Here is a 27,974-nt window from a genome sequence, read left to right as displayed (position 1 = left end):
GTATATGGTAATGATTCCTACAGTCCTTCTCCAAAGAGACCTATGGCTATTTCATTGAGTAACCATACAATGAGGAAAGGGCAGTTTATGGACATTGGAGGACTGTTGAGCATAGGATTTAAACTGAAATTAACAACTGGGACCTGAAAGTCATCATTATCCCTCTTTTAGAGAGATGACATATGGAGACCAGGTGATCAATGGGACCCTGGCCCACCTTTGACTCACAGGGGATCCCCTGGGACCATGGACTCACCAGGTAGCCACTTCCCCAAACCTTCAATGCATAATTGGAATGGACATACATGGTAGTTGGCCAAACCCCATATTGGTCCCTTGACCTCTGATAAGAACTATCGCAGTGGGGAAAGACCAGGTGGAAGCCTCTGAAACCCCTGCTCCCAGCCAAGGCAGTAAGTAGAAACAATATTGCATACCAGAGGGAATTGTAGAGATTAGTGCCAGTCTTAAAGATCTAAAGGATGCAGGGGTCATGGTCTTTACATATCTTCTTTCTTTAGTTTCCCAGTCTGGCCCCTACAAAGCCAGACCGATCCTGGAAGATAAAGGTAAACTATCACCAGCTCAACCAAGTGGTAGTCTCTATTACAGCTGCTGTGCCAGATGTGGTATCTTTGCTAGAACAGATTAACATGGCCTCAAGTACCTGGCATTCAGCCACTGATCTGGCAGATATGTTTGTTTCATCTTCATCAGGAAGGAGGACCAGAAGTAGTTTGCATTCACATAGGGCTAACGATAGTATATACACTTACTGTCTTGTCCCATGGCTGTGTCATCTGTCATAATATAGTCTGAAGAGCCCTGGACTCTCTAGATACTCCATAGGTTATTCCATGATATCATTGATATTGTGTTAATTAGACTGGATGATTATGAAGTGGCAAATACATTGAAGCACTTGGTGTGGCACATATACTGTAAAGGGTAAGAGATAAACTTCATGAATATTCAGGGACCTGGTATGTCAGTAGAGTTTTCAGGAATCCATTGATCTTGACAAATTATTGTGTTTTTCACATCCTACCACTAATAAGGAAGCAGAATGCTTAGCAGGCTCTTCACATTCTAGAAGTAGCATATTCTATGACTGGGGAACAAGGTGACATGAAAGGTTTCCAGCTTAGAATGGGGCTTAATGCAATAAATGGATATGTAGCACATCCAAGCTGTGGTGTAAACAGTCCTGCCTATTTGGCCACATGATCGAGCAGACCCTGTGCTATTATCTGCAGTAAGGAGTGATGTTGTGTGGAGTGTATGGCAAGTCCTAGTAGGAGAATCACAATGTAAACACCTAGGGTTTCTGAAGCAATGTCATGCCACCTACCATGGAAAATGATATATTAATTGAAAATTAGGTCCTGTTATGCTTTTGGATTCTGGTAGAGAGAGAGCACCTACTCATGGAACTTTGAGTGGCCAGAAGTGTCCACCATTACCTGGGTTCTAACAGACCCACCAAGTCATAAGTTAAGACATCCCAGCAGCAATCTGTTATAAGATAAAAGGTGGTACATCTGGGAATGGGCATGAGCAGGACCATAGGACACAACTAGACTGCATGAGCAGGGGGCCCACACTCCCATGTCATCTACTGCTATTGTGTAGTTTCCTCCCTCATCTTACCTGTGTGGTCACATACATAGTCTTTTATGACCAGCTGACAAAAGAGGCAAAAGACCAAGCTTGGTTGTGGATGTGTTGGTTTGCTACATGGCTATATGAGGGGAAATTCTCCCAGTTAACACACCTTTGGGCAGTGCAGCACATCGTCCACTTTGTGTAGTAGGAGAAGCGGCCAAAGGAAGAACATATACCGATTTATGAGCAGTTGCAAACCGCTTGGCTGATTGGTCAGGGGTCTGAATGAGAACAATTGGAATACTGAGGATAAGCAGATATGGGGAGGAGTGATGTGGATGGGCATATGCAAGTGAGCACTGTAAGGTTTGATTTATTTAGGGGACTTTATTCTTAACCTTTCATCCAGCATGTAGAGATACCAAAGTGTGTGGGTTTCTTTCCATTTTTTAATTGTGTGTTTTAATCAGGAGAAGGGAGGACAGATTTAATAACCTATCCCTTTGTAACATATGTTAACTCCTGGTACCAATCAATACCCTTTACCTCTATATTTAAGTAATTTCTGAATTTAAAAAGAAGTGCCTAGTATGGTTCTAGAAGGGACAATTGTGAGACATTAAAGACTGGAGAGGACACACTCAGCCAGAGGCAGAGCCCTCGTTCCAATTAATGAACTTCTTGGAGGAGAGCATAAGTAATTGGTTTTGAGGTTGTTTCCACTGCCTTTGAAGGGCAATTGAAGTGCTCATCAAGACGTGCCAAATGTTTATAGAGTGCCTCTTTGGATGAGTATCTGTTTTAAATAAGTGAATTTAAAGGGGCCTGTAACTCACTTAAATTACACCAAGATGGGAGACTGGAGACAGGATATAGCTTCCAGTTGAAATTCCTTGATCTCCGGTTTAGTCTTAATTTTATAGATAACAAAAGCCATCATTGGAAGAACTTTAACCAGTTGTGTTCAAATGGTATTCAGATGGGACGCAATCTGCAGGCTATCCCCAAGCTTGTTGGTTCAGATCCACTTTCTTCTTAACGCAGTAGCTTGATGTTTTTTGGTCCAATGAACGCATACAGTTTGTAGCTTCAGAGGTCTCTCGAGCACCTACCTGGACAGAAGAGAAGCAGGACTAGGAGAATGCCATAACCTTATCACTGGCACCTGAAAACCATGGTGGATCTGGTGAGTCTGAGGAGATCAGCTGCAGGATTTCAGTGAGGCTCATCCTATGATTCCCCTTTTTTTCCTCCCAGGTGAATGCCAATGCATGGTTTTCTGAGACTGTGCTCTTGACCAGCCAAATGCACTGGTTTGAAAACTTCAGTGAAGTGCACACTTGGCTGAGGCAGCGTGGGGGCTGGGTGGCTCTGAGAGATAGCTTTATTATATAAGATGGGGGTGATGGAACAGGGCTTGGAAATATTAAGATAAAGTAAGGCCTGGATGTGCAATGAGAAGAGGGACCAGTCTGTAATTTCACCGTGCCCTGCCAGTAAATGAAGAGGAAAGACTAGTAGATAAAGATGGAGAGGATTGGCATCTAGACTGGTCTCTGCCACTAACCAGCTGTGTGGTCTTGGGCAAGTCATTTAATGTTCCAGGGCCTTGGTTTTCAAGTGTGAAATGAAGGATTCAGAAAAGAACATCACTAGGGTTATTTTCATTTTAAGTTCTAAAGGTCTCTAATTTTATTTCTAAGAATGTTCAAATTATACCTAATTGTCTTTGAGCTTTCAGTCACGTCACCTTTGAGCTGTGTTTGCTTCTATAGCTTAAATCTTAACGACTTAGCTCACTTTAAAAACACTGCACTTTGCTTTTCTCCCCTCTCTCCTCTTTACTCGGAACACCTATGGACATCACCTTCCTCATGATGACGATGTGAGAAACGCACAGCAGGAGGATGACCCCTGACCTCACACAGGTCCTTAGTGCTGCCCAGGTGTCCAGTTGCATTGCCCTAGTCCAGTCTTTCCCCTACTTTCCTGGGCAACTGTTTCACATCTTTTCATTTTCCTTCAGGCCATCCAAACCTTTCTCCTCATCCTCATTCACAGCTGATGAACATGCCTTCTATTTTCTAGAGAAAATAGAAGCAGCGAGGCTTTATACAAAATCCTACTTCCTCATCTACCCACCTGCTGCATCTTTGCCTTTATCCTCTGCTTCCACTCGTGTTACAGTGCATGAATGGTCTGTATGTTAATCTGCAGCTGATTCCTGTGTTTGTGCAATGGACCTCCTGTCCTCTTGCCTGCTCAAGAACACTGCTCCAGCAATTGTCCCCTCTCCCCCACCAGCATCCTCAATTCCTGCCCCTGTAGTGGATCGTCTCCATAGCATTAAAACGTACTGAGATGCTGTCTGGTTTACATGAAAATTCTCTTTTATTCCTCCCTTTCTCCCATTATTTGGATTTTATTTCCAATTTCTCTATTGCTGTATGCAGTGAAATCCTCAAAACACTTCTGTCTCTACTCACTGTTCACTTCAGCCACACTGGCTTCCTACCTGTTCCCACATCAGTACCTTTCCACGTGTGTTCCTTTGGCTTGGTATGCTCTTTCCACAGATGACCAAGAGGCTCACTGTTTCACTACACCTGTCCTGCACTCCTATCCTTTTTACCTTTAATCTTTCACCATAACATTTATCACCACCTGACATATGTCTACTTTAAAATGTTTCTGTTGTCTGTCTTCCCTCACTAGAATGGAAGCTTCAACAAGAGCAGAAGTTTATTCCTTATTCCAGGCGCTTACACCTGGGGTTAGCACATAGCGCCCCATACTGATTTGTTGAGTAAATGTGTGAATGATGAGACTGTTCAGGCCAGTTCCATGGGTTTTGGAGAAATTGAATCGGGAGATATAGTAAAGGAAGTATAGGGGCTTAGCCTGTTTGGGAACCAAACTACCCAGATATCATCTGTGAATATGTTAAGTGTGAAATGGCACAGCTTTGTTAGGAAACAAGGCAATGCTGAAACTCAGGGAAGCACATTCTCATTTTGTTCATTTGATGTGGTAAGATAGTGACGGACAGGGCTTGTGTCAGATAGAATAGACTTCTTTACTCAGGTTAGTTGGTCTAGTTGGCCATGCCCTAGGTATAATCATAATTCAGTGATATGCATTTGTCAGAAGATTGCTTTATGAAGGCACTTCTCTATTAGCTGATGTGTGTGTTTGTGTGTGCACATGTTCTCAGTAGCATGCCAGATGACAGAAATTCAGAAACCACCATCCCAGATGAAATATGTGGTCCGTTCAATACAACATTCCCTGGCCAACAGCAATCCAGGGAAATTAGGTCAAAGCAGGTATGTGCACTTGATAGCACATTGTCATTTGTTTGTAAGGTTAGATCTCCAATTAAAACTAGCTTGAACAAACAAAAAAGGGATTTATTGGTTCAAATAACTTGGAAGTTTAATGGGTATTTTTAGATACAGCTGGATTGTGGGACTCAAATGAAATAATAACTTTGTATGTATCTCTTGGATTCTTCTTTCTTGGATTGGCTTCATTCTCAAACAGACTCTCTGCAAATAATGGCAAAGATAGTTTCAGGCAGTTCCAAACTTATGTGGTCCCTAGTCCTACCATAATTCCATGAAGTTGGCAAGGGACAGGTCAAAAAAGGAAGCAAAGCAGGGCAAAAACTAGTATTGCTACTCTTCTCTTAATGGCCATTTGTGAAGTTGATTTACTCAAACATTTTAAATGTATTTTTATTTCCTTGAAGTCATTGACATGGATTTGTCTTTTTAGGCTCAGCTGTCTTTGATTACCATGTTTCTTAGAACCCCATAATGTTTTGTTTCCTCTGCGACTCTTTCTGGCATAATGTTATTGTTTTTAATAGCATTGATGAGGTTTTAGAAACTTTAGACCAAACACAATTGAAATGCCACTTAGCCCCTTTGGTGCTGCTGTCATGACTTGATGAAAATTATACAGACTGGGGCAACATCTATGGGATCTGTTGCAAGCAGTGTGGTCCTTTGCCACCAAAACAGGCCTCACACCATCCGTTGGCCAGAGGCAAAGATTAGTCAAATTCTGCTCCAAAGTGAGATCCAGCCTGAGAACAAACTCATAGTTTAGGAAATCAGTAGGTTCTACATGCATTTCAGTCATGAAGTTGGGACTACTCAGTCTGAGCCCTTCCTTTAACATGGCCCTGGTCAATCTTCTCCTCGGTGTGCTTGATCCAGAGAGTGGACTAGGAATCTTGAAGCAGATTGGCCTTTTCCATAATTAAGTCACTATTCTGCTCATCCCTAGTGACCTCTGAATGGAGATTCTCCTATGGAAAATCAAGGAAATAGAGGCAGAGGTAAGACAGGTCAGGGTTTAAAGTTGCAAGCAGCAAAATTAATTCTGCCAATTTAAGCTGAAAAACATTAGATGGACTGCAAGATCACTGGGATGGTCAGAGATCAGGCCCAGGAAATTAGCAAGAATGTAGATGTTGTGAGTTGAATTGTGTCCCCCAGAAAGGTATGTTGAAGTCCTCACCCCCAGTAACTGAAGGTGAGCTTGTTTGGAAATAGGGTTTTAGATATAGTCATATTAAAATATGATCATACTGGTTGAAGGTGGCCCCTAACCAGTGCCTGGCATTTTTGTAAGAGAAAGGAATGAGAGCTTTACACACAGAGACATAGGAGGAGACACAGGTAAGGCTATGTGAAGATGGAGATGGGGATTGGAGCAATCCTGCTCAACCAGCCAAGAAACACCATGGATTGCCCACAACCACTGAAAGCTCAAAGAGGCCAGGAAGGATCCTTCCCTAGAGCTTGCAGAGAGAACATGGCCTTGCCAGTGCTTTGATTTCAGACTTCTGGCCTCTAGAACTGTGAAAGAATATATTTCTGTCATTTCAAGCACCCAAGCATGTGGTACTTTGTTATGGCAGGCCTGGGAAACTAATCGGGCAGCATTGCCATGGGAGCCTTGGCCAATAGCATGCCCAGCAACAGTCTGAGATGTAATCCATAGCTGCTGCCTGTTACTGACACTGGTGCCACTGGCTGTGCTGCCCTCTCCTCTGGCTCCAGATGAATCCTCTGCTCTCCTTACTTCTTTGTATTCAAGTTCCAGACAGGACTGTCTGGCTGGGTAAAGTCTGGGGCACATGTCCATACCCAGGCTGATAGCAAGAATCTGGGAAGTCAGGAAGCAGCATGGTAGGCCCTTTCCAAAGATAGGAAGGAGCTTCAGAAGCTAGGCAATCAAAATAAGTCACTGTGACACGTATATACAAGAGAGCAGCCATTTTAAAATATGATACATTGCAAATAATAATACTGAAGTTTGTGAATGGCTTGCATTTTGGCATAGACTGGGAGCATTTCAAGTTTATTTTTTAGTATCCTTTTAGTTTCCTGCCAGAAGGCTGGACATATTGTATATATCTCCATGGCGTATGCATGAGAATGTCACATCTGAAAATGCCATTTGTCAGGCATCTATGCCAAAAACAAGGTAGATATATGTTGATATAGACGTTGCGCCACCATTGGTCTGGTCAGACTCTAGAGAAGGCCTCTGGAGCTTGAACCCTGGCTCTGCTACTTACTAGCTATGGGATGAGGCCATGGTTTAACCTCTTGACAAGGCCTTAGTTTCCTTGTTGGCCAAATGGGGATAATAACACCCAGGTCATGTGTTGTAGTGAAGATAAATGAGTTAAGCCACAGAAAGTACTTGGAACCGTGCTTAGTATGTCAGGAGCACTCAGTGTCAGCTAGTATCTCCTTACCAGGTTCTGAGGTTTGGCGAGATTATCTTTGTCCCTTTGGGGGTAGCATTTCTGAACACAAAATTAATAAAACAACAACAACAACAAAGACCAAAACAGTACTCGAAGAGCAGAAATCTTACCGTATTTGGGCTATGCCGCCTGCATGAAAATGTGTGTCTCTGGGTGCTTTGCCCCTCCTATTCAGAACCAAGATCCACAGTTGGTCCCAGGCCTCCAGGGACAGGGGCTACAATTGATGCTTTGTACACATCAGATGTACAGACACAAAAGGAAGAGAGAGAAGTAGTAACTTGGCTCTTTGTTGGCAGCAGGGGCAGAAAAAAAGACAGGCCTGTGTGATGGCAAGCGTACTGGTTGCTGCACATGATTATCTCACTTAATCCTCGTATAGCCTCATATAGTCAAATAGTTGACACTCTTATTCCCATTTTAACACATAAGGACACTGAGGCTTAGGGAATTGAGTGCCTTGTTAAAGATCCTGAGGTTCTAACTTCGGGGGCTGAGTGGGCTGGTACCTAGACCAGCCTAGAAGCAGAAGCTGGGGAGCAGAGGCCGCCCAAGGGCAGGGCACTGGGCACCCGCGGTGGAGGTGCAACTGTAGGTCTTGTGCCCCCACAGCTGTCCCCAGCCCCTCTTCCAGGTCAGAGCTGCTGGGAGGCCCAGCTGTGACTTCTCCTTTGCTAGCTGTGTATATAATGAATGTCCTGCTGAGAATGGAAACCTGAGGGGCACCTGGGTGGCTCAGTCAGTTGAGTGTTCGCCTTTGGCTCACGGTTCGTGGGTTTGAGCCCCATATTGGTCTCTCTGTTGTCAGTGTAGAGCCCACTTTGGATCCTCTGTCTCCTTTTTCTCTTCCCCTCCCCTGTTTGCACGCTCTCTCTGAAATAAACATTAAACAAACAAAAAAGAATGGAAACCTGAAAGGCTCTTGTTGCCTAAAGCCTTGCTACTCAAGGTGGGGTCCAAAACAGCTGATTCAGCATTGCCTTGCTATATTTGTTAGAAACGCAGCATGCTGGGGCTTCCTGCAGACCTCCTGAATCACAACCAGATCTTTTAACAAGATCTCTATGTAATTGTTATATTCTTTAACGTTTGAGAAACCCCTCTGAACCATTGGTTGCTACACTTAGCTGATCATTGGGAATTTAAAAAAGAATACAGTTGCCTGGGTCCCCACCCCTGGCTGTCACTGATTTAGCTTTTGGGGGCTGTGGCCTAGGCCTCAAGACCCTCAGCTCCCCAAGTGATTCTAGCTTGTAGCCAAAGTTGAGAACTCCTTGCTCTAAAATCTCTACCCAGTGTATAAACCCACAGTAAACATGGGGCTGAGGAATGATCTGAAGACCGTGAAATAATGATGTCAGTGGAAAGTACAGATTTGTTCATCAAATCTCAGGTGATTAGAAGCACTTGAAGTTGGAGAAAAGATTAAGCATAAAATAAACTGTGTGTGATGAAATTAAAATTACTATGGATGATTACATCTAGCCTTTTCCATTCTGCTCACTGCAGAGGACCTTGCTGGCTCATGATTTTTTCCTCCCCCACCCCAAGATGAGGTTCTATCTCTCGTGTGCTTAAATGATATGGACTCATGAGAAAAAGGAGGGGAGAAGGGAGATAAAAGATAAAGGCCAGGGTACAGTTTTAAGAAGCTTGGAGGTAGATTTGGAAGAGAGTGATGTTGGTGAGTGTGGATTTTGAGAAAGCTGGGGAGAGAATTAAAGAAAATATGGGAAGAGTGAGAATTTCTTTTTTAAAAAATAATTGTGGTGAAATATACATAAGATAAAATTTACCATATTAACTTTTTTAAAGTTTACTGTTTAGTGGCATTAAGTATATTTGCATTGTGCGGCCTTCTCCACGGTTGCTTCCAGAACTTTTTAATCCTCCCAAACTGAAACTTGACTCATTAAATAACTTTCTTTTCCCCTTCTCCCCATCCACCTCCTAGTAACCACTATTCTACTTTCTGTCTCCATGAATTTGATTCTTCTAGGTACTTCATGCAAACGGAACCATATAGCATTTGTCCTTCTGTGTCTGGCTTACTTCACTTAGCATATGAATTTCTTTTATAATTATTTTTGAACTTTCAGACTGACTTTTTTAAAGTATGACCTATTTGAGGACTGAACCGTATGTGTCTTTGCATTTTTAGGGTTGCATTCATGTAGTGTTTCTTTTCTTGATGGGAACGGAACTCAGGAGATTATTATCCTAAGAGGTAAGCTAGGCTGAACATAAAAGTAGACCCAGAAAAGGTTGAGATAACCCCACTGATGACAGAGCACATAAACTTTTCAAGGGAAGTCTGTGAAGATGCTTATAATTGCTTCATCTGGTTCCCTAACAAAGGCTTTTTGGTATTTCTGGTTGAGAGTGGGTCACATGCTCTTTACCTGCTCTCATTTTCAAATTCTAAAACTAAAATGCTGTTTTAACAACCATCACCCTCTCCGTTTGGCTATGGAGAAGTTGTTTGGTTTATTTTTTATAGTTAACAAAGGAGTCAATGTGATAAGACTAGATTTTTTTTTTTTTAAGAAAAAAAATCTGCTTTGGATCTCATGAGTAAGGCTTAAAACATAGCAGTCATTTCTGAAGTGACCACTTGGGCTTTATCCCACAACTTCTGAAGAATGGAAAGTTAGAAGGCCATGGACATTTTCTTTCAGAGTATTTTGATCAATCTCTGAGACCTTTGGGGAAATATTAAAAATAAACTGTCATGTAGTGGTTATCTGACTTTGGATGGGCTGTTTGATGTTGTTGATTCTTAACCTTTCTATTTTGGAAGTATGAGTGGTAATACCTATCTAAGAAAATTATGCGAAGAATTGAAGGAGATCATGTCTTCAAAGAAGGCCCTCAATAAATTACAGTTGTCATTTATCTGTGCTGATTCTATACAATGATGATATATCCTTTGCGGTCATCCACACATTTGGTAAAATTTCAAATAGGTATTGTCATATAATACTTCTATTTGGATAGTAGCATGTTGTCTTTGGTTGGATTCACTAGAAGCAGAGCCTGAGATATGGATTTGGTTTCTCTTTAGGAAGAATCTGTAAGGTAATAAGGGAAACAGGATAGGGGAAGCGAAGGGTCCAGTAAAGGATGTGGTTTCAGATAAAGCCTAGCCCTACAGCTTGATATCGAGAGCACAGGTGAGGTGCCTGGAGAGGGGGACCTCTGGAGTATTAATCTTACCACAGGATCATCCCAGGCAGCACTATAGGCTTTCATTCTATAATCAGACCATTTTAGGACCCTCAAACTTTTGCAAAGTTGTTGGAACCATCAAAAATCGCCAGTTGCTGTGACCATTTGTGTCCACTAACTTAAAAATGGCTATGTAATAGATTCTCTTTAACCAAATCTTGGTGATGAATCAAACCAAAATTGCCCCACAATTAAAAACAAAGCATTTGTTCATGGATTTAACCACTATTTCTTAAACATCTGTTAAGTGCTCAGTACTGTAGTAGGCAGTAAAATCAGGGCCAAGACAATAAAAACTTATCAGTGGGTTTTTTAATTACTTAAAAAATAATTACTTGAAAACAAGATAGCAATAACCATTTTCTCTAGTCTTTTCAATTCAATAAAAAGTAACTAGGCTGCTAAATAAAACCGGATATTTAAATTGTATTTTTGAAAATGGATAATGCTAGGATTTGTTTAAATTTGTTCTTTACATAGCTAGACAAACTTGGAAAGTTGAAACTTTAGCAGCAAAAGTGATACCCTGTTCTTGCTTCAAGCTATTCCTGAGCGGATGTGAAAATCAGGAGGAAATTTGTAGTAGGTGGGACTTTACAAATTGGTAAATTGCAAATATACCCTTTGAAATTAATCTAGAAATAAGTGGTTTCTTAACATAAATACACATAACTCTGACTAAAATCTATTGAACAATAGATACTTTTAGATACAATAATAAAGAGTTCCTGTGGGGAATGCCAAGAACTGAAATTTTTTATTTCAGCTCCTCAAGTTCCTGTGTGTTAAGTGTATTTGGTGAAATCAACTAGACACATGGAAACAAAAGCAGGAAGAAAAATTCATAAACTTCCTCTAACCTTCTTATTACCAAGACCATATTTGGGGATAATAATTGGTGTACTCCATAGGGGACAAGCTGGGAAATGTGTGTCTGTCATGGTTCTTTGTTCATAAGCAGCAGAAATGAGCTTCGAATAACTTAAGCAGAGGGAGCGTTTATTGGAAGGATATGTGGAAGTTCTTAGAATAAAACAGAAAGCTTAAGCACCTGGCTTCTAAAGGACAGGAATCATGGGAGAGAACTCCCAGGATCTAGGAAACAAAAACGGATAGTCTTATTAGAACATCTCTGTAAGGATGAACTGACGTCTGGAATTGTTTTAGTCTATGACAAATGTCATAGACTTAAGACCCAATCTCAGGGAGAAAGGTGTCTTATTACCTGGCTAAAGGATGGTTGGGCTCGCTCATTCATTCATTCAATGGATAAATCTATTTATCTCTACTACTATAAGGCCAGGTGTCTGAAATACACAACTTGGCTGATAACCCCAATGTAATGCATTCAGCGGGGGGAAGGATCATTTCTCCAGTGCAAAATCAAAGTGCTGTATTAGAAGTCGAAGTAGACGTAGAAACCTGGGAAAGGTTCCTAGGTGTCCAGTATGGTCAATAAACACTGTAGGATGATTTTCTTTAGGTTCATGGACACTTCTATGCCTGTGTTTTGTTGTTGTTTTGTTTTGTTGAGAAACATTACCTCCTCTCCTTGACATTTTCTTGCTTTTGGAACAAATTTCCAAATTTTCTAATATCACTCGGCTAGAGAATATCAACTCCCACCACTCTAGAGCCAAGCAGAACCTGGCCATGGGTGCTTACCTGGCACCAGCAGCCCTGTGTGCACGTCTTGGCTTCCTTCTGCATTCAAGGGCCTGATGCACTTTGATTCAGCTTCCTTTTCTCTGTCAAGATGAATTACAGATTCTGCTTTGCTCAAACCTTTATTTTCTTACCTAATCATTACCTTCACTCCTCACACGCATATTTATCTCAAGGTTTCATTTGAATGTAAAATCATTATAGTTTTCTTATATGTTTAATTTTCCATTCTCATCTCCCTTATGAGAAGGCTGGCAATGAGCACATTGTGTTTCCATGTGTCCCTTAAAGGAGTTTTTCTCCTTTTTACTCTGTTTTATATTGCCACACTTAATATTGGTTCAAATACAGAAGCATTTACATTTGGGAGCAAATACAGGGAAATGACATTACCTAAGCACAGCTCAAAGAGAGCTAAGGAAAAAAAAACATACTTTCTTTTTGTTTTTTCCAACATAAGTCATACTAGTAGTCTTCATTATCAGAGCATTACTCAAATGTCTTCATTGTTTATTTGCGCATTCATTCACTCACTCATTCATTCATTTTTAACAAAATTTTTAATGTTTATTTTTAAGAGACAGAAACAGAGCACGAGTGGGGGAAGGACAGAGAGAGAAGGAGACATAGAATCCTAAGTAGGCTCCAGGCTCTGAGCTGTCAACACGGAGCCCAACGTGGGGCTCGAACTCACGCAGAGCAAGATCATGACCTGAGCCCAAGTCTGACGCTCAACCAACTGAGCCACCCAAGCATCCTTCATTCATTCATTTTTATTTAGTTCCCAAGCAATTAGTAGCCACCTACACTTGCCACACACTATTCTTTACTTAAATGGAGTTTGTATGAATTTTAAATGAACTTAAGTGAAGATGAAGTTTTCAGTGAGCTTAGCACAAGCTGACCTGAGGGGACCAGAAAGGAATTCATGATGCAGTTTCTATGAGATTCTCAAGCTTGAGCCTGCATCACTGATATAGTATAAAATTCCAATTCCTGAAGCAAAACTTAAAGTGGCCCCTCGTTCCTGCCACAGAAACAGCCTCTCATTCCTTGAAGCTTTGTCACCTCCTGGTTGCCTGGACAAAGCAGAAGCTTTGTGGGCAGAAGCTTCAAGTGCTCTTTAAGGACTCAGAACTCCCAGACTGAGGGTCATGCTGATGGGGCTGTTGTTTGACAGAAGCACTGGTACCGACCCTACAACTGGCTTTTTATCTCCCCTACTATTTGAATTTTAATTCTGTTGGTTGGTTTAATAATCTTTTTCACAATACCTTTTTTCCCCTTCTGGCACAGAATCAAATGTAGGCTCTGGCATTGCCTTTGGCTGTCATATCTCTTTGGCCTCCTTTAATCTGGAACATTTTCATAGTCTTTGTCTTTTACAGCATTGGCATTTTTGAAGAATATAATCCTCACCACCACCTCTCTCCTCTTTTACTCCTGCCCCCACATTTTAAAAATAGGATATTCCTGGGGCACCTGGGTGGCTCAGTCAGTTAAGCCTCTGACTCTTGATTTCGACTCAGGTCATGATCTCACAGTTTGTGAGTTCACGCCCCACGGTGGGCTCTACACTGACAGTGTGGAGCCTGCTTGAGATTCTCTGTGTCTCCCTCTCTGCCCCTTCCAACTTATGTTCGTGTGCTCTCTCTCTCTCTCAAAATAAATAGAGATAGATAGATAGATAGATAGATAGATAGATAAAAAGAAAACTTAAAAATAGAATATTCCTCATTTTGGGTTTCCCCGATGTTTCCTTATGATTAGATTGATGTCGTGCACTCCAGGCCAGAGTACTACATAGTTGGTATTATGTCCTTCAGGATACAGTGTCTGTTCTCACCAGTAATGTTAATTTCGATGACTTGGTCAAGGTGTTGTCCAAATTCTCCATTATAAAATACTGCTCCCCCCCCCCTTTATAATTAATGAGCAGTCCCCAGGGAGGCACTTTAAGATGATACAAATATCCTGGTCCTCATCAGAATTCCCTCCCAGATGAGCATCCATGGATGACTCCTGTCTGATCCAATCTTTATTATCATGGTTGCAAAATGTTCCTACATCTCCAGTACTTCTTCATTCACTGTAGCCCAAGACCCCTCTCCCACTTATTTATTATTTGCTATGTATTTGTTATTAGTGTGGACTGATGAATTCTCAGTTTTTCAATGGTTTATAATTCATTGCTGTACTCATTTCTATTGGTGCTCACATTTGTATGTCCTTACTTATGTCAAATACTAGGCAAATGTAGTTTTATGCAGTTTACCCACATCCAGTCAGATTACAGCCCCTCAGCCCCTACTATGTAGAAATTTTGAGCCACCACTGTGTGTATGTGACATACATCCACATACTTAGATATGCATACATTATAGCACACATGCACAAAAACTGATAGCAGAGGCTACCTCAAGGGAAGGAGACTGAGGGCTACAGAAGTTTGAGGTTGGAGACCTCAAATATTTGGTAATATTTGGTAATATTTGAGGGTTTTTTTTAATTGGGTACATGTAATAATTTTTAATTGTCAGGTTTTTTTTAAAAGCTTATTTTTGTTTGTTTTTCTGAATCATTATTGGCAAAGCCCGATTAATTTGGTTCTGCTACTGTGGAACACATTTTGTTTGCCTCATCGTTAAACTTCTAAGCTCCATTTGAAAGCTTTCCAGGCATCTTCATGATCTAAGTGGCATTGCTTGGCGATTGCTTGGTGACGTTAGCTTGAGTTTGTTTTTGAAGGCAGGTTTTAGATACCAGCAACTAGCAAATTCTGACCCCTGACCCTTAGTTTTCAGACTCAGAGTGTGGTTTCCAGTGCCAATATTAACACAGTGTCATTGTCATCACAAAACAGTACTCTTTCTGCCCTAAACTTTATTCCAGAGAGTTTTGCAAGCTGGTAAATGGAAGACTGTATGTGAGGTTGTCGGATCAAGAGCTCATTTCAGCTATTTTCTTAATCATTTGGCTGCATGTGTGCTAGGAGAGCAACAGTGGCTGATTTGGCTCATGATAGTGCTTTGGGTTCTAAATAATTACCGGGGTGCCTGCCATTGAGTCACCCTCCCATTCACATTTTGGACAAGTTTTCAAAAATCTCTATAAAACCGCACACAGTACATCCTTAAGTTTCTCCTTCACTTAAAATAAACCTGTACGTTTAAAATACTCGATCTCACGCTGGTAGGAAGTCTCTGAACCCTGCAAAATTGTAGATGCTGGGGCTCAGCATGGAGCACTTTGTTAACACATGGCCGGGAGAGAAGCTCTCTTGGCCCGCTCACAAGCAGCCTTGTGTCATTATTCCTCCATTAAGCTTGCATATGCAGACCACACTGAGCTCAGCCATAGTCATCCTTCTTTGAAAAAAAGTAATAATAAAGTGGCCTTATTATAAACATGGGCAAGTTGGATTTTTTTGAGGGGCTTTTGCATTTTGGAGCCTTGTGGTTTTCTTCATCTGTCTGATAATCATTAACATGCACAACAGTTAACCTTCCAGCAATGTGAAACTTTATATCTGAGCTTTGCCGCATCTGTCTTGCAATGCAGACTGAGGTTTGCTGAGGCTGTTTTTATAATCACTGGTGGTAAAATCAGGAAGATGCAAAATGGGCGTGTACTGAAGCGCAGTTCATCCCACATTCTAGACCTTAAATTAGAGTGATGAGCACAAACACTGCAAACAGAGTTTTTTTTTTCCCAACTAAATTGAAATTATATTTTAAATTACCTACAATTACCAGAAACCATCTCAAAGCTAGAAATTAACTTCTTAGGCACTGGTCCCAGCAGATCAGCTGTTAAATGGACCATCTTGTGTAGCTGACCTCCCACCCCGGTTTCACCCTCACACAGCCTCGCACGGACCAGGCAAGGTGGAGCCCCAGGCGGAGCCGATTTCTATGGTCACGTGACAGGCGTTGGCTGGCGGGGTGGCACAGCCATATTTTTACAACTTCCCAAATTACAGTTTCATGCAGGTTCGTGACATTTTGCTGAAAAACTGTGCTTGTTTTGTTTTTAAGAACAAGGGATGATTTTATTTTAGAGTTTAATTGAACTATTTTTATGCAGCAGGTTTTGTCATCTGGAATTTAGGGCCCCAAATTGGGTCTAGGAGCCAGAGACTATTCCCGGCTGGTCACTGTATGTTCTTGGTTGTGGCTCTCACCTTCTGGTCTTCAGAATCGTCAGAGCTGTAAGGGATGAGAAGTAGTGAAAGTGCCAGGTGCCCCCAACACCAGGCACTTGCTTACTCACAGTTAGGTTCTTCCCCATCCTGCTCCCTAGTCTTTGTTGCCACCTCCCTTTCAGAGAGACTGGGGGCCCTTCGGGTCAGCCTTGCTTTTCACTGCCTGGCTGGTACACAACTCCGCACATGGTTGACTTGAATTCAACACAGTGGAGTGCTTTGAAATGTTGAAATTTGTGCTTTAGTATATTTGGGAATGGATTAACTAGTTTGAACCTTATGGCCTCTTATTTTCCAGGAACTCAAAATGAGCCTCCCTCCCTTGAATCCAGTCTCTTGTCTTGAATCCACCCCCCTAACTGTCCCCAAAGTGATTTTTGTGAAATCCAAAGCAACCACAATTTCTTTCTTAAAAACCCTTCAAACATTTCTGCATCGCCAACAGCCATGCTGATTCAATCTCTGCCAACTTCTCTGCTTCGCACTCCATACTTTTGCAGCACGAAATTACTTCTACTTCTCCCAGTGCACCACCCTTGTATTCATGTAAAACACCTCGCTTCATGCTGTGGATTCTTTCTGGCTTGCTCTCCCTATCGTCTCTCCACTTGGCTAAGTCACAAATGATGTCCAAGACTGTTTAGACCATGCTTGGAATGAATGTTTGTGTCCTCTCAAAATTCAAATGTTAAAATCCTAACCCCCAAGGGGATGGTATTAGGAAGTACCTAAATTAGGGAGGGATCCCCTTTGGGAGGGATCCCTTTTGGGAGGTGATCAGGTCATGAAGGAGGAGCCTTCATGAATGGGATTAGTGCCCTTATAAAAGAGGCCCCAGAGAGATCCCTTGTCCCTTTTGCCATGTGGGGCACAGTGAGAAGACAGCCATCCGTGAAGAAGTGGACTCTTACCAGACACCAAATCGACTCTTACCAGACACCAAATCTACTCTTACCAAACACCAAATCTGCTAGCACCACGATCTTGGACTTCTCAGTCTCTGGACTGAGAGAAATAAATTTCTGTTGTTTATAAGCCCCCGGTTTGTGGTATTTTGTTGTAGCAGCCCAAAGTGACTAAGACAGACCACATTCTCTGGAAAACCTCTCTAGAAACCCATACTCTATGGTAGATACTCCTTTTTAATTTATTCTTTTAATGAACATTTGACTGCCTGTTATGTACTCAATGATATTAATTAATGGGGTTCATTTGGCTCCCATGAATCTCTCCACCCATCTCTAGGTGTAGGGGAAGAGAAGAGGGTGTTCAGGGAGTGAGAGGTTGGTTTCCTAGTGTCCAGGAGGGGGTGCTCACATGGGTGACCTTTAGGGCCTGTTTAGGAGGATCTTTTTGAGAGCTGGAGAAGGGTGAAGTAGAACAAACGACCACAGCCATTTCTCTCAGCCACGAACTCTGTAAAATTGAAATACACAACTAAGGCCTAGAGTAAAAAATGGTTTTGTACGCTCTTTTGGACTTCATGTGTGTATTAGACTAACAGTAAGTTTGGTTATAATGCATGATACCACCCTACCATTAACAATGGGATACTCGTGTTACATTAAAATAAGTATTATTGGGGCGCCTGGGTGGCTCAGTCGGTTGAGCGTCCGACTTTAGCTCAGGTCGTGATCTCGCGGTCCGTGAGTTCGAGCCCCGCGTCGGGCTCTGTGCTGACTGCTCAGAGCCTGGAGCCTGTTTTGGATTCTGTGTCTCCCTCTCTCTCTGACCCTCCCCCGTTCATGCTCTGTCTCTCTCTGTCTCAAAAATAAATAAACGTTAAAAAAAAATAAAAATAAATAAAAAAAATAAGTATTATCATTAGGAGATAAACTATAAAGAGAACTCATTTTGATTATCAGTGCCCTATGAGTCATTTTAGTGATTTGATTAAGCAATGGTCTTTAACCCAACTTCTGGGAGATTTCTAAAAGATATATGGATAGGTGTAAAATTAAAAGGCAAAAAATGGGGGCACCTTGGTAGCTCAGTCGGTTAGGCACCTGACTCCTGATTTCAGTTCGGGTCATGATCTCATGGTTCATGGGATTGAGCCCCATTGTTGGGCTCTGCACTGACAGGGTGGAGCCTACCTGGGATTTTGTCTCCTTCTCTCTCTGCCCTTCCTTCATTCATGTGCATGTGCTCTCTCTCTCTCTCTCTCTCTCTCTCTCTCTCTCAAAATAAATAAATAAACATTAAAGAAGAAGAAGAAGAAGAAGAAGAAGAAGAAGAAGAAGAAGAAGAAGAAGAAGAAACAGAAGGCAGTGGGCAGAAGAAGTGGGGCCAGTGACATCTGTCCTTTATATCAGGAAAGCAAAGATTTGTCAGAAACCCCTGGAGAATTCTGCTTATCCCTCATTGGAACTCAAACTGTTTCACATAGCCAGCCCTAGCTGCAGCAGAGCAGGAAGGCAAATATTAGACTTTTCTAGCCTTTATGATGGAGGATGCCAAAAGAGGTGGGTTTTGAGAATGGGAGTTAGGCCAGCTGACCAATGGTGTCTGCCACATGTATGTCCTCTGATTCTCTTAGAAGTCATCAGCTTTCACTACCACTCATCGATGTTGTGCTCTTTGGGACTCTTTTAAGGCAGAACCTGGCAAAAATATGAAGTTTTGCATCATTTATAAATTTCTCCAAGTATCACAGCAGTGGGCCTGTGTTGTCTCTGACAGGCTGTCTGTGCCTGGGGAAGAAGTATTTGCTTATGGTGTCAGAGAAAGCTTTTGAATCCAGTTGTTTGGATAGATTTGAAAAAAAGTGCAAACAAAAATGTCTATCCTTGGTTTAACTTTTCGCTCTTGTTTATTCATGGGTGCTTCTAAGAGCTTTTGCAAGTAAACCTTCCAAATCTTAAACTAAGTGTGGTAGGCAAACTATCTCAGAGTTTACAATTTACACCATGGATCAAGAAGAATAACAATCCATTAATTCTGATGAGGTAACCTCATTAAAGGGGGCATGTGGAATAAACAAGGGGGGTGGATTCTAGCAAGTTTGAAAACTGGAAGGCACACTGTCTTCTCTCTGTGCCGGTATATCCACAAACACCTCTCTAGTTCAGGGACACATGGCGGGATAGACTATGATACAGTTGGCCTGAAGGCACTGCAGAGTAGTGACTAAGATGTGAGCTCTGGAGCCAGACTGTCTATCCTCACGTCCTACTTCTGCAGCTTACTAGCTGTGTGACCTAGGACAAGTTACTTAGGCTCTCTGTGCCTCCAAATGGGGCAATAATAGTAACTCAGTTAATATACATAAATATACGTAAAGCACCTCCTCCACAGTATACACAATAATTGAGAACTATTAGCTCTTATTATTATATAGTGATATTATATATAATGATAATGCTCACCAGGGCAAGCAGACTCCTTACTTCTCCATCTTTCCCTTCCTGTTGGGGCCCATCTCTTTGGGACATTTCCTTGTTACAGAGGAAGCATTCATAACTACTTGCTGATGTTTAGGGGCTTCAGAGGTAGCGGAACTCAATCACTCTGTGCACACTGTGTCATGCGATATGTACTATTATCACGCTTTCACAGAAAGAAAAGGGAATTGAGCAGAGAAGTAAAGGAACTTGTCCAAGCCACACAGTTCATAAACTTGTTGGAGTTAGAATTAGAACTCAGGTATTTGGGACTCTTTAAGTCCTGTCCTTATTCCCATTGTGGCATTATTGAACTGAGTACAAGGCTCAAGTTAGCTTTTTATGTGCGTGTCTTTCTCTCTGCATATAATTTTCTCATGCTCTGAGAGAAAGATTTGAGTCATGGACATCTTTTAGGACATCTGCACAACTTGCAATTAACCCTCTTTTTCTGAAAACTGTACCAGTATCCTGATAAAGGAGGGCCCCAAAGGCTCTATAAAGGTAACGCTTATAAAGTGTGGTTAGCACCTGATAAACTTTAGCTGCTAGTATACTGTTACATGAACCCACCTTCTCTGGCCAAGGTTGAATGGGCCAGTTGGATTCTCTCAAAAATTTGAAAATCAGATTCTGAGATAGCCCGGGTAGACCCAGCATGTTATTGAAATGGAGCTGATGGAAGTTCAAGAGCAGTGAAATATCCATCTGCCCACAAGGGTTGGCAAAGGCATGGAGTGTTGCCCTGCAGAGAGAACAGAGGAGATAAAAAAGGCTAAGTGGAGGGAGAAGTATGAGGTAGAGGCAAGTACTGACTGGGAAACATGGGGCTTCTTCACTCATGTGTCTAGTCCCTTTCACAATCCCTGCCTTCCGTGTTTGTGAGCAACCCTGTATCCTAATACTAATGTGCCCACATCTTGTTTTGTTTGTGTATTAAGCTAGCTTAAATTGTTCTTTTGTCACTAGTGACTAAAACAACCTCAGTGAAGACAGTTTGATTGGGATGGACATTGTAGTTATTGACTGAAATAATCGTTTTAGATTATCTGGGTACTTTATTTAGTCCCATAGGTTAGGAATTCGCCTATTCAATGCCATAAATGTAATTCAGGTACCCTAACACAAACTTGAGAAAGTTCCCACTTTTCCTGGCCAATTGCTAAATCTCCTCAAAGTTAAGAATACACAACATTGTTTCTCACCACAAAATGTTGTGTGTGTATGAGTGTGGGTCTAAAATACCTGGGGTTATACTTTATTCTTGTGGAAATCTCTATTCAAGAAAGTTGTCGGGGTGCCTGGGGGGCTCAGTCAATTAAGCATCTGACTTTGGCTCAGGTCATGATCTCACAATTCATGGGTTCAAGTCCCGCATTGGGCTCTGGGCTTACAGCTCGGAGCCTGGAGCCTGCTCTGGATTCTGTGTCTCCCTCTCTCTCTCTCTCCCTCCCCCACTCACATTCTGTCTTGCTCTGTCTCTCAAAAATAAATAAATGTTAAAAAAAAAGCTACTTAAAATTTTTTTCTAACATTTATTTATTTTTGAGAGAGTGAGACAGAGCAAGACAGAGCACGAGTGAGGGAGGGGCAGAAAGAGAGGGAGACATGGAATCTGAAGCAGGCTCCAGGCTCCAAGCTGTCAGCACAGAGCCTGACGTGGAGCTCGAGCTCATGGACCGCGAGATCATGACCTGAGCCGAAGTCGGTTGTTCAACCAACTGAGCCACCCAGGCGCCCCTGCTCCCCCACAAAAAAAGCTTTTTTTTTTTTTTAAAAGAAAGTTCTAAATGCTTTGTTCCTCTGGATGTGCTCAGCCTTGCCTAAGCCATCTCTGAGCAGTCAGAATCACACTATGGCTCCCAGGCCAGAGAAAAGTCCAGACAGAAAAGCTTCATCTTGCAGCCACTGAATTGCATCTCTGGGTGGCTTCCATGGCCAGAAATGCTAATGACTTCATCCAAAGTCTCACAGGCCCCTAGCATTCAATACCAGTTATAGGATATAAAGAGATCCAAATGGATATGATTCCTAGAATTTAGTCTTTCTACATATGACTTCTTATTCTAAGAGGTATCTTAAGATATAAAACAATTCTAAAAACAAATAACAGGTTTTTTTTAGGTGACAGCCTTCAAGCACAGTGGTTCTTGATCAGGATTATGTTTCAAGGTGACCTGGGAAGCTTTCTTTGAAATATACTTGACATCTGAGAATAGGGAAGACAGATATTGCTATACAGTGTAGGTGGGTCTGTAAGTTGGTGTAATTTTTTGGAGGGCAATTCAATAGTGTTCATCAAAAATTTTAAATGTATATATATATATATACTAATGTGACTTAAGTAGGAATATATTCCATAGCTGTACTTGCACAGTGCCCAGATAAATATTTAAAAGAATGTGGGCTGAGCATTATTAGTAAATGGGAAAAATCTTGGAATATTATGAAGTCACTAAAAGGAGGTAGATTTTATGAAAATATAGGTAGATCCTATGGGAAAGAGGCCCAAATAATTAAGGAAATAAAGCAAATTGTAGAACAGGATATGCATAATAGTATAATTCCTCATTTACCATAATAAAAGGAGGTATAATATAATTCCATCATTTACCATAATAAAAGGAGGTACACACACACACACACACACACACACACTCTGGGTTTGTGCCTCCTTTGTGATATATATATACTTATATGTATAGGAAGCTTCTGAAAGAATATATAAACTGTCCACAGGGTTAACTTCAGGGGAGTAAGAAAAGCATGTTGTCTCAAAAAGAACTTTTTTTTTTACATTTATTTATTTTTGAGAGACAGAGCACAGGTGGGAGAGGGGCAGAGAGAGAGAAGGAGACACAGAATTTGAAGCGGGCTCCAGGTTCTCAGCTGTCAGCACAGATCCTGACGCAGGTTTGAACCTATGAACCATGAGATTGTGACCTGAGCCGAAATCGGACACTCAACTGACTGAGCCACCCAGGTGCCCCTCCAAGAGAACTTTTAAAAGTATTTTATGCCATTTTTGTTACCTGCAAATAGAATAGCCTCAGTGATGACAATTTGGCTGTCAGGGACATTGTAGTTTCTGATAGAAATAAGTGTTTTAGATTATCATGCTCATTGTAAAATACAAAACTGATTCAGGCGTGTTATAAAAAAGCATTTCAAACAATATAGACATTTATGTAAGAAAAAGGAAAATTTCCTTTTCCCCCCTTCCCCACCTAAATCCTTCCTTGGGAAGGGACTTTCTACTTTTCATGTTGTACCTCTCTGTCCTGTTTTGTTTGTTTTTACTATGAGCATGTATAACTTTCATAGATAATAGTTCTGTTTCACTATTCTAGGATCTTACCAAGCTGTATTGGATCAGAAAGTTTGGGGTTAGAGGCCAGTCATATATATTTAAAAATAACTACCTAGAGGTGCTTGGGTGGCTCAGTCAGTTGAGTGACTGACTTTGGCTCAGGTCACGATCTCATGGTTCGTGAGTTTGAGCCCTGCTTCGGGCTCTGTGCTGGCAGCTCAGAACCTGGAGCCTGCTTCAGATCCTGTGTCTCCTTCTCTCTCTCTGCCTGTCCCTTCCTCATGCTCTGTCTCTCTTTCTCAAAAATAAAAATAAACATAAAAAAAATTTAAAAATAACTACCCAGGTGATTCTGATGTACATTCTTTGTTAAGAACCATTGCTAGCTAGGATCATTCTTTGTGTCCTAAAGGTTTGCATAACTTCAAATAAAATGTCAAAATTTCCAACATGGGAAGGGTTCCCATCTCTAAGGATCTCGGTAGCTTTATAAGCATGAACAAATGGGAATTTTCAAAAGAAGGGCCTATCCTTGTGATATTCTAAAGAGCTGGTGGTTGAATTGACCATACTTGGTAGGAAATGAATCATGATTTCACACTAGGAAGGGATAGCAAGTGTGAGGTTTGCCTACCTCTGTTGGCTCAGTGGCACAGTTTCCACTGCAGACATTGCTGATCAGTCTTCACACTCATCGACAGTGAGACTTCACATAGCTCAGAATCATTCTTATCAGAACTCATCATCCAGGGTAACTACCTTCTACCCTTGGTTTGCAATGTCCAATGAAATCTATTTTAGTGACCTTCCATCTGTGATCTTTCTAGCATGATTTCCCCACTTGTTTAGAATATAAAACCCATCTTTCCTATGAGCAGCCCATTCCATGTGTGTTTCATAGGCCTGGGTACACTCCCTTCTTCAGCTACAGAAGTGGAAACATCACCTACACTGTACCCATATATCAGGGAACCCATCCCATAGGCCACACTGATTGGTACAGAGATGAGTATGTGATCAAGTCAGATCAACAGATTATTCATTTCTGGCACTTTCTCCTGGGGTTATTTGGGAAACAAAACAAAACATGTTTCTCTTTCTTGGTTATTAAGCTTATATAGATTTAGAGTCTTCAGCTTTCAGCTGCCATCTTGTTGGTGATCTGGAAAGAACCTGTTGTAGAACACCCTGTCAAAGAAGGGGGTGAGACAGAGTCCTGATATTGCCATTTATGAGCCTTAATCCAGGTGTACCTGATGCCAGATGAATCTTCCAAACCTTCTATTTATGAGAGTTAATAAATTCTCTTAATTTGCCTGCATTTGTTTGAGTTAGGCTAATGCCACCTGCAGTAAAGAATCTTCATTAATATGCCTATTCCATTTCCTTATCCCTTGGGGTGAAAATCTGTGCTTGAGCTTCTTTTTCAAATTCACTATCCTTTCTTTCTATCTGTGAGCCTTTCTTCCCATTTCTAGAGTTGGATCCTATATTTGAGAATGAGACACTCATGAGCCAGAAGGGGTAAAAGAGTGATGGTTTGTTGTCATTATTGTCATTATTAATGTGAAAGCAAGAAATTCTGATTGTAAATCAATTCTATTAGAATTAGAATCAGGGATGAATTAGAATCTTGATAGGCAATGAGAAGAACTGTTGGCCAGCTCTTTCATAGAACCATAGAGTCTTTTTTTTTTTAAATTTTTTTCAACGTTTTTTATTTATTTTTGGGACAGAGAGAGACAGAGCATGAACAGGGGAGAGGCAGAGAGAGAGGGAGACACAGAATCGGAAACAGGCTCCGGGCTCCGAGCCATCAGCCCAGAGCCCGACGCGGGGCTTGAACTCACAGACTGCGAGATCGTGACCTGGCTGAAGTCGGACTGCGCCACCTAGGCGCCCCGAACCATAGAGTCTTAAAGGAGGAAGAGACCTAAGCAATTCAATATTCTCATTTTATAAAAGAGGAAATTGAGACCCAGAAGTTTAATCCATTTGTCCAAGGTCATAGAGTGTAGCCTGTAATTCAGGTCTCCCTGGCTTTATCTGGTGTTCTTTCACCATTCTGCTGCCTTTATTCTGGGTCTGAAATAGTCAAACTGGGCCATAAAACAATTAGATGTAATGTTGAAAACTGATTAGCATTATCACCAATCAATCAATGAAGAGTTTCATTAAAATTCAGCATCTACAACTGCATTACAAAGCAGAAGAAAATAGACCACATGAAACATGACCTCATACTTGATTAAACTGAAGTTTTTTTCATCTGTGATTCAAAGTCCAGATTTTTACAGTCTTCCAAGCTTGTCCTTACTCTTTTCAATGTTGAGGAAGATTTTTGAAAGTTTTCTCCCAACCCTGCCATACTACATACATAGAGCTAGAATAGTGATTTCCTCTTTGTGTGTGTGTGGTGTGTGTGTGTGTGTGTGTGTGTGTGTGTGTGTGTGTGGTTTCCTCTTAAATTGAAACTCTTGTAGAAAGGACTACATCAATAAACTATTTGTAGGGTATTTTCAAATAAATAATAGATTATTGGCAGTTCACAAAAAGTCCGTATTTATATCTTGAGATTTTTTTGTTAACTCCTTGCATTCTTCAGAGAGATATGTGACTTATAGAGCAATGAATCATTTCATTCCAAATACATAGAATCATGGAATTTAGGGTGAGAGGGTTATTTAGAAACTGTTGAGTTCAACATTTATTGATGAGGAACCCAAGACCCAGGGAGATTAATTGACTGTATGCAGTTATGGGCAAGGAGCTATTATGAATCCTTCCATAATGTCATCTGAAATTAACTTTTTCTTATAAATCTGAATTTTCATGAAAATTTTGAAGCTTGATGACAAGTAAGAAAATGTATCAAAATATAATTTTTATATATTAATATTAACTTAAATACCTAAAGAACATGAAAATACTATTTATTTGAGTGCTTGGTAAGCTAACATATTTTCTTATTTTTCTACTTCACTTCTCAACCACACTCCAAAAAGCAACGATAATTATTCCAAAAAAGCACTTTTTTCCCCTTATTTAACATTTTACAGTCTGATGTTAGGGGAATACAGTCAACATATATTCTCACAAAATATTTTGTGTAACATGCAGTTAACCTTAAAAGGTTGTGTATGTATACTAAATCATTTGGTCTGTGGTCTGATAGTCCCCCATATTGATATATGCCTAATTCCAGAACAGTCTGAATGCCTCTTCAGGATCGTTGAAGGCCTGAAGGCCTCTTCAGGTCTGATTGATGAGATTAAGCATGTCAAATACATGAACAGCTTGCAGCAAAGGTGACCTCCAGATGCAGCAAGGACACTGGGTCGCCAAGCCTCAGAAGCAAAGACTGAAAAAAGACCTCTCCCTGCTCTGCCTCTCAAGGAAAGGCAGCTCTTGAATGGGAGAAAAACAATTAGAAAATGCAATATCTTAATCCAAGGAAAGCCAAATAGAGGAAACAGATGTCTCTTACCGAATTCTGTATTTTCCGTTCTTCCAGGTGAAAAAGAAAGCCTTGTGGGGACTTGCAAGCCTTTTGTGTCCTACGTTATTGTCTTCCAAACTGCAGAGGTGAGTTTTAGACACAGTGGTCAATAGAGTTGCCCCAGAAGCTTCTAGCTGCTGCAAACCTCGGTCTAGAGTTCTTTTTTTTTTCTTTTAAGAAGTTGCTTTTTTATTTTTAAAGAAATTTATTTATTTAAAAAAAAATTTTTTAACATTTATTCATCTTTGAGAGACAGAGACAGAGCATGAGTGAGGGAGGAGCAGAGAGAGAGGGAGACACAGAATCTGAAGCAAGCTCCATGCTCTGAGCTGTCAGCACAGAGCCCGATGCAGGACCCGAACTCACTGACTGAGAGATCATGACCTGAGCTGAAGTCGGACGCTTAACCGACTGAGCCACCCAGGTGCCCCTATTTTTAAAGAAATTTAAATAAGAAGTTAGAAAATTTACAAAACCAGAAAATTTTTTCTTTGAATGGTGTCAAAGAACTCATCATAATATTTACTCTGCTTGGAATTTTGCTAACTAGTCAGGCTACAGAAATGAAATTCCACTTTTTAACATTTATTTTAAAGGGTAAATATCATAAGAGCATAATAAGAAAAGTAGTCACTGTAGTATTTATTACAATAGCAAAACACTGGCAACAATCTGAACAACCATCACTATGGGATTAAAAGGAATCTTAACCAAAATTAAGTAGAAAAATTAAACTACTAAAGATAAGAATGGAAACCAATGATATAGTTCTGTTGTATCCACACAGAAAAAGTTACACTAAAAAAAAGCATTCTATGAAAATTTGTCCAATTTACTTCTAATTTTCAATTGGATGAAATGGTATAGGTAAGAAACTCCAAAATATGTGCTTTCAGAAAGCAGTTTTCCTGGGGGAAGGGGTTAATCATGAAATGCTTTATTTCTTTCTTGTTTAAACTCCTTCTGGGTTAAGAAATTCTATGCTGTAACAAGACCAGCTGGTGCTCCCATATGAGAGATTGTTTCTCTACTATTTGTAAGACTGACCAATCTAAATCATTAAATCAGGGAGTGTCCCAGCTGTCCATAATCATTCTGTGTGGATGGGGCTCTGGTGGACTGAAATATCTGGGGCATCTACTAGGACATCTAGCTGGTGATTGTATTTTATGGGATACTTCATTCAAGACATTGAAAGCAACAGTCATTGGTTTAGAAACAAAAGAACCAATACATAGGTTTACTTAGAGGTATCTTAGGCCATATGTCAGTTGTTAAAATACACATAATCC

At 40.9% G+C, this 27,974-nt stretch overlaps 1 long non-coding RNA gene across 1 annotated transcript in view; it reads left to right on the top strand.

Annotated features, from left to right (window-relative positions):
• The window catches only part of LOC128316036 (uncharacterized), a 122,173-nt gene extending 95,394 nt beyond the window's left edge, over positions 1–26,779 (top strand). The window contains exon 3 of the long non-coding RNA XR_008299410.1: positions 26,698–26,779. This is a non-coding gene — a long non-coding RNA (uncharacterized LOC128316036). The remainder of the gene's footprint in view (positions 1–26,697) is intronic.
• Positions 26,780–27,974: the final 1,195 nt, after the last annotated feature.

The sequence above is a fragment of the Acinonyx jubatus genome, chromosome B3 (genome assembly GCF_027475565.1).
Source record: "Acinonyx jubatus isolate Ajub_Pintada_27869175 chromosome B3, VMU_Ajub_asm_v1.0, whole genome shotgun sequence".
NCBI classification, from domain to species: Eukaryota; Metazoa; Chordata; class Mammalia; order Carnivora; family Felidae; genus Acinonyx; species Acinonyx jubatus.
Note: the sequence above shows the minus strand (reverse complement) of the source record. Positions and strands in the feature narration are given on the sequence as shown.